Source organism: Nannospalax galili, unplaced genomic scaffold, assembly GCF_000622305.1.
Source record: "Nannospalax galili isolate Female #2095 unplaced genomic scaffold, S.galili_v1.0 scaffold611, whole genome shotgun sequence".
NCBI lineage: Eukaryota > Metazoa > Chordata > Mammalia > Rodentia > Spalacidae > Nannospalax > Nannospalax galili.
In genome coordinates this window covers 955,629-967,795 of record NW_008330486.1, presented here as the reverse complement: position 1 = coordinate 967,795, position 12,167 = coordinate 955,629, and the positions used below count along the sequence as shown (strand labels likewise).

At 43.4% G+C, this 12,167-nt stretch overlaps 1 non-coding gene across 1 annotated transcript; it reads left to right on the top strand.

Moving 5' to 3' along the window:
- Positions 1–5,136: 5,136 nt before the first annotated feature.
- On the top strand, positions 5,137–5,262 carry LOC115072866. The gene has a single exon (XR_003851869.1). It is a non-coding gene; the product is annotated as a U6atac minor spliceosomal RNA (small nuclear RNA).
- Positions 5,263–12,167: the final 6,905 nt, after the last annotated feature.

Here is a 12,167-nt window from a genome sequence, read left to right as displayed (position 1 = left end):
CTAAGTGTTACATCCAAACCATAATACTTGCCAACTCTTTTCATTGAATTGTGGGCCTAGTCCAATTTCAGACATAAATGAAATTCATTCTGATTCTGTTTCCAAATTCCTAATTCCTAGGTGTTAGGGTTCCAAATAGCAGCTCCCCGCCCCCAACAGGGACCTACAAACTCTGCTGAGAAGCAGCCTGCCTTTCCTCTGACCTCCAAAGATAAGCAGATTCTACCTGATAACCAGAGATTTTAGAAGCTGTTTTTCTCTCATCTTAAGAGGGAAAAAGTAAACACTTCCACACCCTAATCCTACCTGCTTCCCCTTCTCTGATTTCTCCCCCAAACATTCCCCCCTTTCCACACCCTAAAGCTCCCATATGTAAAGTCCCAGCTCACAACCCGTGGGTGGACATCTTTCCCTGACATCTTTCCCTTCCCTTCCCTGACATCCTTCCCTCCTCCCTGATTTCTCCCCCAAACATTCCCCCCTTCCACACCCTAAAGCCCCCATATATAAAGTCCCAGCTCACAACCTGTGGGCTGACATCTTTCCCTGACATCTTTCCCTGCCCTTCCCTGACCCTTCCCTTCCCTTCCCTTGCCTTCCCTGACATCTTTCCCTTCCCTGACATCTTTCCCTTCCCCGAGGGAAAGGTGCCCCGTGCGAAATAAATCTGTATCCCGCTGAGAATTCCATCTGTGCCTCGGTGCCTTCCTCCATCACCCGCTCGCTCCTGCCCACTTCTCTACCTATCACTAGGGAACTGGAAAAGCAAGGTATGCTGGTCAGCCTTCTATAATCCTTCTTCACATGACAGTCATTTCTGGGGTACACACTGTGCCAGGCCCCTTGCTGGGTGAATCCTATGTGCAAATGACTGTTCTGGTCTCCAGTGGCCCAGCACAGAGGAGAATCTGGGTTCTAAGGGACAACCATTGAGCTGCAGTGGGGAGCCAGGGAAAGACAGAGTTGGTCTTGGAGTTTTCCAGAGCGATTTGGTCTTGACTTGGAGGTTTCCAGAAAGAGGAGAAAGAGGGGTCTATTCCAGAAGCTTTGCAGATGGAAAGATGGCTGTTTTCAGGGAAAGGAGCTGCTTACATGAGAGGGACAGTCCCAGTTGGGAAGAGCCTCGCCGGCCTTCCTAGGGAATGTAGACTCTGCGGTAAAGATATTTGGAGTTGCTGAGGACTCAGGCAGGTCCAAAGTGCTCATCTCTGCTTTCTGGAAAGATTCTGCACGAGCAGGGAGGTATGGGGTGGGGGTGGGAGCTTGAGCCAGAGAGACCCATCAGAAGACTATTTCCAGCCCATCCTTTACATAGTAGCTCTTAATGACTATCCACCTACTAGCTGACCTTGAGACATTCTCTGGGGTACCTGACCCCATGAAGTTGCTCACTCAGTTATGCAGAAGGTGGGGTATGGCAGGATCCCACATTCTCTCTGACCCCATGAGGTTGCTCACTCAGTTATGCAGAGGGTGGGGTGTGGCAGGACCAGGAAGCTTTATCCTTTCTGCTCTTGGTTAACTTTATAACAGGTTAGCTTTTAGATTTCTGGCTCATTCCAGACAAGATGCCTCAAGCCTTAGGAGAAACTCAACTTCACAGGCATCTGTATAACACATCTACTTTCTGGGAAACAGACTGTGTATGGTTAGGAGAGAGAGGCTCACCTAGATCCTGCTGTCTCAGGCTTGCCTTTTCTGGCACCAAGGTTCTATCCTGGACTAATTACCAGGAGTTTTCTTCTGACATCTGTGCAGTCCCTCTGGGCTTTTGGACTCTCACCATAGCCAGGTTATCAAAAATGTTGTGGGGAGGAACTGCAGTTGTAGCTCAGTCTGTAGAGTAGTGTTTAGCATGCACAGAGCCCTGGGTTGGACTCTCAGAACTATATAAGCTGAGTGTGATGGTGCATACCTCTAATCTCAGCACTGGGAGATGGAATCAGGAGGGTCTGTTCAAAGTTATCCTTCGCTACATACCAAGTTCGAGGTCAGCCTGAGATACCTGAGATCCTGTGTCAACAACAACAACAAAAGAAAAAGGAAAATAGGTGGAAAGTCTTATGGGAAGGACATCCAGGATAATAGTCCCCATGTGGAGGTCAGAGCACAGCCTCTGGTGCTGGTCCTCACCCTCCGCTCTGTTTGAGTCAGGGCCTTTTGTTGTTCACCACTGCATATACCAGGCCAGATGGCCCACAAGCTTCCGGGTCATTCTTCTGTCTCTGTCTCTCATCTCACCATAGGTGAGCTGGGATTATAGATGCTCACTATAGATGCATGGGTTCTGTGGATCCAATCCAGGCCCTCATGCCTGTGTGACACTTTATGCACTGAGCTATCTCCCCAGATTGAGAAGGGAAACAAAATAAAACAAACAAACAAACAAAAACCCAGCAGCAACTCATTAGGTTCCACTAGAAGTAACAGGGCCACCAACTCCCTACAGAGCAATGTGGTAATGTGGTACCAGAGTAAGAAAGTGCTCAAACAAGATGGAGGACACATCAAAAGGTCACAGCAGCTAGTGTGAAAGGGTTTTTGTCTTTTCCTGTTATTGTGATAAAATATTCTGGCAAAAGCAACTTAAGGGAGAAAGAGTTTATTTTGGCTTACAGTTCAAGACCGTTATGGTGGGGAGGTCAAGGTGACAGGAGCTTGAAGCAGCTGGTCACATTGCATCTACAGTTAGAAGCAGAGCAAGGAAGGTGTGCTGCGGCTCACCTCCCTTTATCCACTTACACACTGTAGGATCCCAGCCAGGGAATGATGCCACCCACAGTGGGGCAGGTCTTTGCAGTCAACTAACAATCAAGTTATCCCCCAATGGGCATTGCTAGAGGCCTCCCTGGTGATTCTAGATTCTGAATGACAACAAGTATCAAGTAGACAACACTAATCATGACAGCTGTCAGTAGCCAATGGTTGGTGGGGAAATTGACTTCCAAAATAAATAATGGTAACAATAGATCCTGATCTGTAGGATAAAGTGAATCCACTTTGTTAAGCAGAAGTCAGACCCCCAAAGACTGGCTATAGTGTGAGTTCACTTATGTGACATTCTAGAAAAGGCAACACTTAGGGACAGAAACAGATCAGTGGGATAGAAATAGAGGGTGTGAGAGGAGGCTATAAAAAGATGCATGAAGGGCATTTGGTGGTGATGTGGCTTTTCTGTTTTATGACTGTGGTGCTATATATATGATTGTATATGCTTGTCAACACTCAGAACTACAACCCCTAGAGAATGAATTTTACTGAATATAAGCTTAACTTTTTAAAAATTACATTTTATTTATTTTGTGTTTATTTTACTGTGTATATATGTACTTTATTTTGTTTTTTTATTTAAATTATTTTATTTAATATTTTTATTTTATGTGTATGAGTATATTGCCTGCATGAATGTAAGTGCACCCATGTCACCCACGGAGGTCAGAAGAGGGCATCAAATTCTCATGGAACTGGACTTACAGACAGTTGTTAGCCACCATGTAGGTGTTGGGAATTGAACCTGGGTCCTCTGCAAGAGCAGCCAGTGCTCTTAACTGCTAAGCCATCTCTCCAGTCCCATTTATTTATTTATTTATTTATTTATTATTTATTTATTTATTTATTTATTTATTTATTTATTTATATTTTTCTTGGTCTTTTTTGAGACAGGGTCTCCCAGTAGGCCCAGCTGGCCTAGAACTCACTATGTAGACCAGGCTGGCCTTGAACTCACAGAGATCTGCCTGCCTCTGCCTCCCACATACTGGGATTAAAGGCGTGCACCACCACGCTCAGCTCCTTTTTATTTATTTTGTATCTATACATGCTTTATACACATGTATGTGTATGTGAGTGGGTACACATATAACCATGGCATACAATTGGAGATCAGAGAACAGCTTGTGGGAATCAGTTTGCTCCTTCTACCATGTGAGCCCCAGGGATCAAATTCAAGTCATCAGTCTTGGCAGCGGGCACATTTACCACTCAGCCATTTCTCTGGCCCTTGAATATAAATTAAAAAAAATTAACCAAGATGCCAGGAGCCTCAAATGGAGCATCAGCTTTTACAAGTGAATCACACTGAAAAACAGACACACTGAAGGTGGTCGGAAAGAGCCAGCCAAGTGCCTTGGGAAATTGGGCTCCTGACTGGATACTGTAAGACTAGAGAGAAAATGAACGCATAGAAACACTGGCGGTCAGAGTTCTTGCAGGAATGTTGTCAAGCAATTCTGCAACTATTTCACGTGTATGCTGGGACGAGACAGAAACACAAATGTAGGACTGAAAACCTAGTTTCTCACTGCCAGTGGGAAAAATATCAAATAAAAGGGAGGTCAGAATAAATTCTGTATTAGAATCTGAGCTATCAGCATGAATTCACCATTTTTAAATTTTTACACACATATACACAGACAGGTAGATACAGAAATACAGATGTGTGTGCATGCATGGGTTCCTGCACAGAGACAGGTTTTCCAGCTCTGTTCTCTGAGGGCTGAGAAGTAGTGACATTTGGTGACAGAATGCATGGCTACTGCCCAGATTTCCATATGTAAGATAAAGGAGGCAGGAGTAGTGCTTGGTTCCAGGTCCTGAGCAGGGAAAATACAAAAGCTCAGAGCACCCTGAAGTATCATCAGAAAGCAGGTAAGTCCTGAAGGGAGCATGGCGCATGGACTGAGGAGTGGCACATACATAGTGTCTGAGTCTAAACACTAAATATTTATGCCCGATATATACCTTATACATATATTCTGAAGTTAATTATATATATTTTTAGTACTTTTGTGCATGCAATGAAGTTTTATGGTGTTAAACTTTATACTCAGCCGGGTGTGGTGGTGCACACCTTTAATCCCAGCACCCGGGAGGCAGAGGCAGGCGGATCTCTGTGAGTTCAAGGCCAGCCTGGTCTACATAGTGAGTTTCAGGACAGCTGGGGCTACAGGGAGATGCTGTCTCAAAAAGACACACACACACACACACACAAAAAAAAAAAAACCCAAAAACCCTTATACTCATGACATCATGCTGGTGGTCAAAAAGTTTTGTGTTTTATAGCATTTTGAATTTTGGATTTTCAGATTAGGGATGATCAATCTGTTTTATAACTCATACACTATAACAAAATAAATAGTGTTGTATGAAAGGAAAGAAGTTTAGCACTCCCTTTGACAAAGATGAAAGAGGTCCTTGGGCCTAACAACACTCATAGAGTTAAGGCATTGCCACAAACTTTGTGGCATTTAACACTATTTTTTTTTTTTAAAACAAAATAAAATAAGTATTTCTGGTCTATATTCATATAAGCAAAGAAGTAATCAGAAGAATCATCAAGGACAATGCTTCCTTACAGGGAATTTTAATTAATTATATGATTAATAAATAAGGGGATTGTATAGTAATAATTGGTTAACAAGAGAAAAAGAAAAACAAGTAACAACATATCCTACTTACAGATTGTATATAATTCCTAAAGAGATTTTGTTAGACTTACATGTAGTCAGTTTTCTTTTGGGGGGAGGAAATAATAAAGTGGTATCGTATTTATAACCTCACATATCAATTTCTCATTACTAAGTTACAAGAAATCAGCCAGGCATGGTCGCACATGCTTTTAATCCCAGATCTCACAGAAGTGGGCAGAGCTCTATGAGATCGAGGTCAGTCTGTCTACATGGTGAGTTCCAAGTACATTTTTAAAATTAAAATATTTTATTTATTATTTTTATTTTATGTGTGTGAGTGTTCTGCCTGCATGTAGATAGGTGCACCTGTGTCGTACAATGCCCAAGGAGGTCAGAAGAGGGCATTGGAACCCCTGGAACTGGAATTGTTATCTGCCAAGTGGGTGCTTGGAATCAAACCTGGGTCCTCTGCAAGAGGAGCCAATACTCTTAACCACTGAGCCATCTCTCTAGCCCCCCAAGCACATTTTTAAAAGATTGATTTCTTTTTATTTTATGTGTATGAACATTTTGCTTACATGTATGTAAGTGCATCATGTGCATGCCTGGTACCTGTAGAGGCCAGAGAGGGCATCAGATTCCCTGGATCTGGAGTTAAGGATAGTTGTTAGTTGTCATGTGGGTGTTGGGAACCAAACCTGGGTGTTTTGTAAGTGCAACCAGTACTCTTAACTGCTGAGTCATCTCTCCAGTACCATCAATTAAATTGTATACTCACTTGATTTCTTATATCCTTGCTACAGTTACCTATTAGTTCAAAGAATTTTGTTATGAATTATTTGAGATTTTCTACATAGGCAAACTGCCATCTAAGAGTAAAGGTCATTTTGTATCTTCTGTGTGTATGCCTATTATTTGCTTTTCTTGTCTTAACACTCTAGCCAAGATTTCCATAAAAACGTAGAATGAGGGGCCTGGAGAGATGGCTCAGTGGTTAAGAGCACTGACTGCTCTTGCAGAGGACCCTGGCACCCACATGGCGGCTACGAACTGTCCAGGAGAATCTGAAGTTCTCTTTTGACCTCTGTGGCATTGCATGACATGGGTGCACTCACATACATGCAGACAGTACACACATGAAATAAAAATAATAAATAAAATATATTTTTAAAATGTGGAATGAGATTAGTGAAAGGTGAAATCTTAGCTTTCACTCTGATTTAGGGAGAATGCACTGAATTTTTTGTCATTAATATGATGCAAGTCTTTTGTAGGTGTTCTTTAGCAAGTCTAAGAAGTTTATATCCTCCTTTGCTGAGTTTGTATTTGATTTTTTTTAAGTCTTGGATTAAACCCAGGGTGTTATAAACATGTCCGACAAGGACTTTCACTACACCTGAACTGAGCAACACTGCCAGCCCTTGCTGAGAACTTCTAATCATGAGTGGGTATTGGCTTTTGTCAATGAACTTTTCTGTATCAATTAACACAATTATGTGAATTTTCTTCTGTAGCCCATAACTGTGGTCAGCTGTATTACTTGATGTTCAAATACTGAACCGCCCTTGCCTACTTTGAATAATTCCTATGTAGCTGTGATGTATCATTTTCTTAATGCAATGCTAAATTTGATTTGTTGTTGGGGACCCCTGTTGTGTAAAGTAGCAGTCTCTTCATGTCCGGATAGCCCATGGGCTCGGCCTCATATGCAGAAATTCCTTTTTCAGCAGGGTGCCTTCCAGGCATCTTCCTGACTCATCTTTTGAAGCAGCCATCACAGAAACATGGCCTCCGGCTCAGGAACTGCCAGCTTTTTCTGTGTGATTTTCAGGCAGTCTGGCAGCCTGGCAGGAGCCCACTTCCACATGTAAGTAGGGGATCCCACAAAGTACCTTTCAGCTAAGGTTTTCACCACTACCCCCACAGTATAAAGTATCCTGGTTTTCCCTCAATAATCGGAGCTGGATCACTAAGGCCTGGAGCCGAGCTGAGTCACAGAATAAAGGGGCTGTACCACTGACTGAGCTGAGTTCTGTGTCTTACTGCCTACGATTCTGACTGAGCTGAGTCCTGTGTCTTACTGCCTACGATCCAGTCTCCTGGGGGGGGGGGCGAAAGCTATCCTTCCGTCATCGGCTCACGGAAATCCAGCTTTAGCGGCAGGCACCTTCCCGCGTGATCCAGCAGCTGATGGATCTCGCACCTTGAGGAAGTGCAGGGGTGAAATTGGGGCGGAACTCGACCGGGCCAGCCCCGGTAGCAGAGACCCACAGAGACACGGAGAAGCAGGGACCCGCCAGCAACACGGACGGCTCGGGACCCGCCACTTCCCAGGTGTGCGCAGGCTACCGGCGCCACGCTAGCAGCTGGCGCCCCGAGATCCCTGCGCCCCCATAATTTGTTAGTATTTTGTTGAGTATTTTTATATTTTTAGTCATGAAAGATATTGGTCTATGGTGTTCAGATCTTAATGTCTTTATCTGTTTTGGTATTAGAGTGTGCTAATCTCACAGAATGACCTAGCAAGTGTTTCCTCTGCTTTTATTTTCTAGACCCTAATTTAAAAAAAAAAAAAAGTTGTCATCACTATAGTTAATATTTAGTTGCATTTCTAATATTTTTAAAAGCTTTATTTATTGGGACTGGAGAGGTGGCTCAGTGGTTAAGAGCACTGGCTGTTCTTACAGAGAAGCCGGGTTTGATTCCCAGCACCCACATGGCAGCTAACAACTGTTTGTAACTTCAGTTCCAGGGGATCCAACACCTTCTTCTGACCTCCGAGGACACTTCACAACACGGGTTTACTTACACACATGCAGATAATACACCCATACACATGAAATAAAAATAATTATATCAAAATATTTTTTTAAATTTTATTATTTTTATTTTATGTGTATGCATGTATTGCCTGCATGTAGGTAAGTGCACCCGTGTTGTGCAGTGGCTGTGGAGGTCAGAAGAGGCTGTTGGATCCCCTGGGACTGGAGTTAAAGACAGTTGTTAGCTGCTGTGTGGGTGCTGGGATTCGAACCCAGGTCTTCTGCAAGAACAGCCAGTGTTCTTAACTGCTGAGCCATCTCTCCAGCCCCGTATGTATGCATGTATTGCCTGCATGTAGGTAAGTGCACCCGTGTTGTGCAGTGGCTGTGGAGGTCAGAAGAGGCTGTTGGATCCCCTGGGACTGGAGTTAAAGACAGTTGTTAGCTGCTGTGTGGGTGCTGGGATTCGAACCCAGGTCTTCTGCAAGAACAGCCAGTGTTCTTAACTGCTGAGCCATCTCTCCAGCCCCGTATATCAAAATATTTTTAAAGAGATTTATTATTTTATGCGTATGAGTGTTTGCTTGCATGTATGTATTTGCACCATATGTGTGCAATGCCTGCAGAATCCAGAAGAGGGCATCAGATCTTCTGGAGCTGGAGCTGTAGATGGTTGTGAGCTGTGATGCTGGAAATTGAACCTGGGTCCTCTGGAAGTGTTGTGCACCACCACACCTGGCCTATTTCTATAACTCTTATGCCTTACAATCAGAGGTTTCAACTTACCTTCAAATCTCTTCTTCTTCACATGGTCATTGTTGGCTTTATTTTTATAATTTATTAGCTGCATTTTTTAGTTGTGTCCAGACTTTTGGTCAACTTTTCTATTTAAAAGGTTATGTTAGCCAGCTTTCCTGTGGTTGTTAAGAAAACTTGACAGAGGGTGGAGCAATGGCTTGACAGTTTAGAGCACTGGCTGCTCTTGCAGAAGACTCAGGTTTGGTGCTAACAACCACATCTTCTGGCCTCTGTAGGCATTGCACATATGTGGTTCACTTATATGTATGTAGGCACATACTCATAAAATGAAAGTAAATCTTTAAAAGAACAAAGAATGCTTAGCACAAATAATTTAAGGGAGGAGGTGTCTATTTTGGCTCACAGTTTTAGAGGTTTCTCTAAGTCATGGCTTTGTTGATTCTGGGCCTGTGGTGAGGCAGCAGGACCAGGTGACAGAGGCTGCTCACCTCATGGTGGACAGGAAGCCAAGAGAGAAGAAAAAAATCAGGATTAGGTATAACTTCAAAGGCCAGCCCCAATGACCTACTTCCTCCCCACCTCATAATAAAATTCCCACTACCTCCCACAATATCATCATTGGCTGGGTACCAAGCCTTCAATACACAAGCTTGGTGGGGCATTGCATATACAAACCATACAACAGTTATTCTTACTTTTCAGTATTTCCAAGTCTTTTCAATAACTGCCTATTCTTTTTCCAATGAATTTAAAATTCCTTCCTTCCTTCCCCCCTTCCTTCCTTCCTTCCTTCCTTCCTTCCTTCCTTCCTCCCTCCCTCCCTCCCTTCCTTCTTCCTTCCTTCCTTCTTTATTTTCTCTCTCTCTCTTGCTCAATCTGTGTGTATGTGTATTCATTTCATGGCACACATGTGTGGAGGTCAGGGGACTACTTGTGGGAGCTGGTTCTCTTCTTCCACCATGTGGGTGTCAAGATAGAGCTCAGGTCATTAGCTTGGCTGCAAGTACCCTTACCCACTGAGCCCTCTTGTCAGCCCAATATTACCTGTTTTTATTTCACAGTTTTCTAGTTTTTTTTTTTTTTTTTTTTTTTTTTTTTTTTTGTGAACACCAGTCCTTATTTTTTTTGTGTGAGGATTTTAAGAATGCATATATAGGTACATCACACACACACACACACACACACACACACATACACACACACACTTCTTTTAAGGTACTGTCTGTGTCTTCTCCAGCAAAATGGATCCCATTCATTGTATCTTTCTCCTTCTACCAGATGACTCCTATGTTTGGTGATTTTCTTGGAGAGCTCTCTGGACAGTGAAGTTTCCTTCTTCACCATTGGTGATCTCCTTCTTAAGTTCTGGTTCTACATTGTAACTTAGGTTAATGCTCTAATGTTCCTGCTCTGGACAGAGACTGAATTCTGAACGCTGGAAGTGAGTCAGCTTCCAGTCACGCAAATGTTCCTGAATCTGTCTGAGGGCGAGAGATATGCTTCCAGACAGAAGTCTAAGCAGGCCCTGTTAATCCTTGTTCTTGAGCAGGCAATAACTCAGTCCAGGCCTTACACAGGACTGGGGCTGAACCTCTCAATTCAGGCACCATCATCACGAGTTAAGTGACTGTGGCTCCATTTCCTACAGACATTGAAGCCTGGGTGGTCATCTCATAGCTGCCCTGAGATTTCCTTGAGTTCCCAGGACCTGTCCTGACAGCTGGAGGATTCTATTATCTTTTGAGAGCCTGGAGTTTGGAGGAGTGGCTTTTAGTCTTTGCTATCTTGACCTGGAAGCTCTAAACAGCTATGCATTCATTATAAGGCTGGGGTGATATAACTCAGTCAGTAAAGTGCTTGGTTTGCAATCATAAGGACTTGAGTTGGTCCCCAGCACCTTGTTTAAAAAAAGCTGGGTGTGATGGTATGAGCTGGGAGGCAGAGACAGATGAATCCCTGGGATTTGACAACATAACCTGCTTGGTGGGCTCCAGGTTCAACAAAATCCTGTCTCAAAAAACAAGGTGGGCCTGGCAAGATGGCTTAGCAGTTAAGAGGACTGATTGCTCTTGCAGAGACCTGGGTTTGGTTCCCAGCACCCACATGCATAGCTAACACCCATCCTTAACTCCAGTTCCAGCAGCTCTGGCCTTCAGGCCTCTGTGGGCATTGCACAATGTGGTATACTTACATGCGTGTAGGCAAAACAGTTATAACACATATAATAAATAAAAATAAATAAAATCTTTAAAAACAACCTCAAAACCCAAGGTGAATGGTTTCTGAGAAATGGCAACCAAGGATGTCCCCTTGCCTCCATATGCATGCACACGTGTATGAACACCTGCACATACACCTGCATACACACAAATGCATTGTAAGATAAACATGAGAGACCGCCAGCCCACCAAGTTCTGCTGCTTACCAGTTGTACAGCCTTGGCCACACTCTGTGACTTCATTCATTCACAATAGTCACAACAGTGTTGCCTGGGCAACAGAAAGATGGCAGGATGACTGGCCCATGGAAGCTCCTCTCTCCCCCACTTCTCAGGAGACCTCATTGATAACAATAAGAATATTAGGTAACAGGTGTCACCATCAAGTCTATTAACAATAAATTGTGTTATAATGTCCAGCTCTACATGTGGCTCTGTGTGTGTGTGTGTGTGTGTGTGTGTGTGTGTGTGTGGTGTGCTGGAGGTGGATTCGGCCTTGCACATACACCATATGCACCTTACTATTGTTTGTTGATGCTTCTCACTTGATTGTTTGTTTGAGACAGGGTATCACTGTATAGCACTGGCTAGCCTAGAACCAGGCTGGCCTTGAACTCTCATGGGTCCACTTCCCTTTGCCTCCTGAGTGTTGGGATTAAAGACATGTGTCACCATGCTAGGCTTCTAGTGGTTCATTTGAATACAAAAAAAAAATCAAGATATCTCTGTACCTTTGAGAGATTTTTTGTTATAAGTAATATTTTATTAGCTTGGATATAGCCTGAACCAAAAGGTAGGTAAAAATGGCCAAAAATATTATAAAATAATAGTCATTTGTCATTTCTTCCTAACATGAATGCTCTCAGGTAGACAGTATATTACCAACCATAGGGACCAGTCAGGCAGGTGAGCACCCATTGCTGGCATCTGTGAGCACTCCTGGGTGTGAAATCTTGGTGGAGCTGAGACTTCTTCCTAGGTGTTTAGTTGTTGTCCCAGAAATAGGAAGGCCTTGTGCTG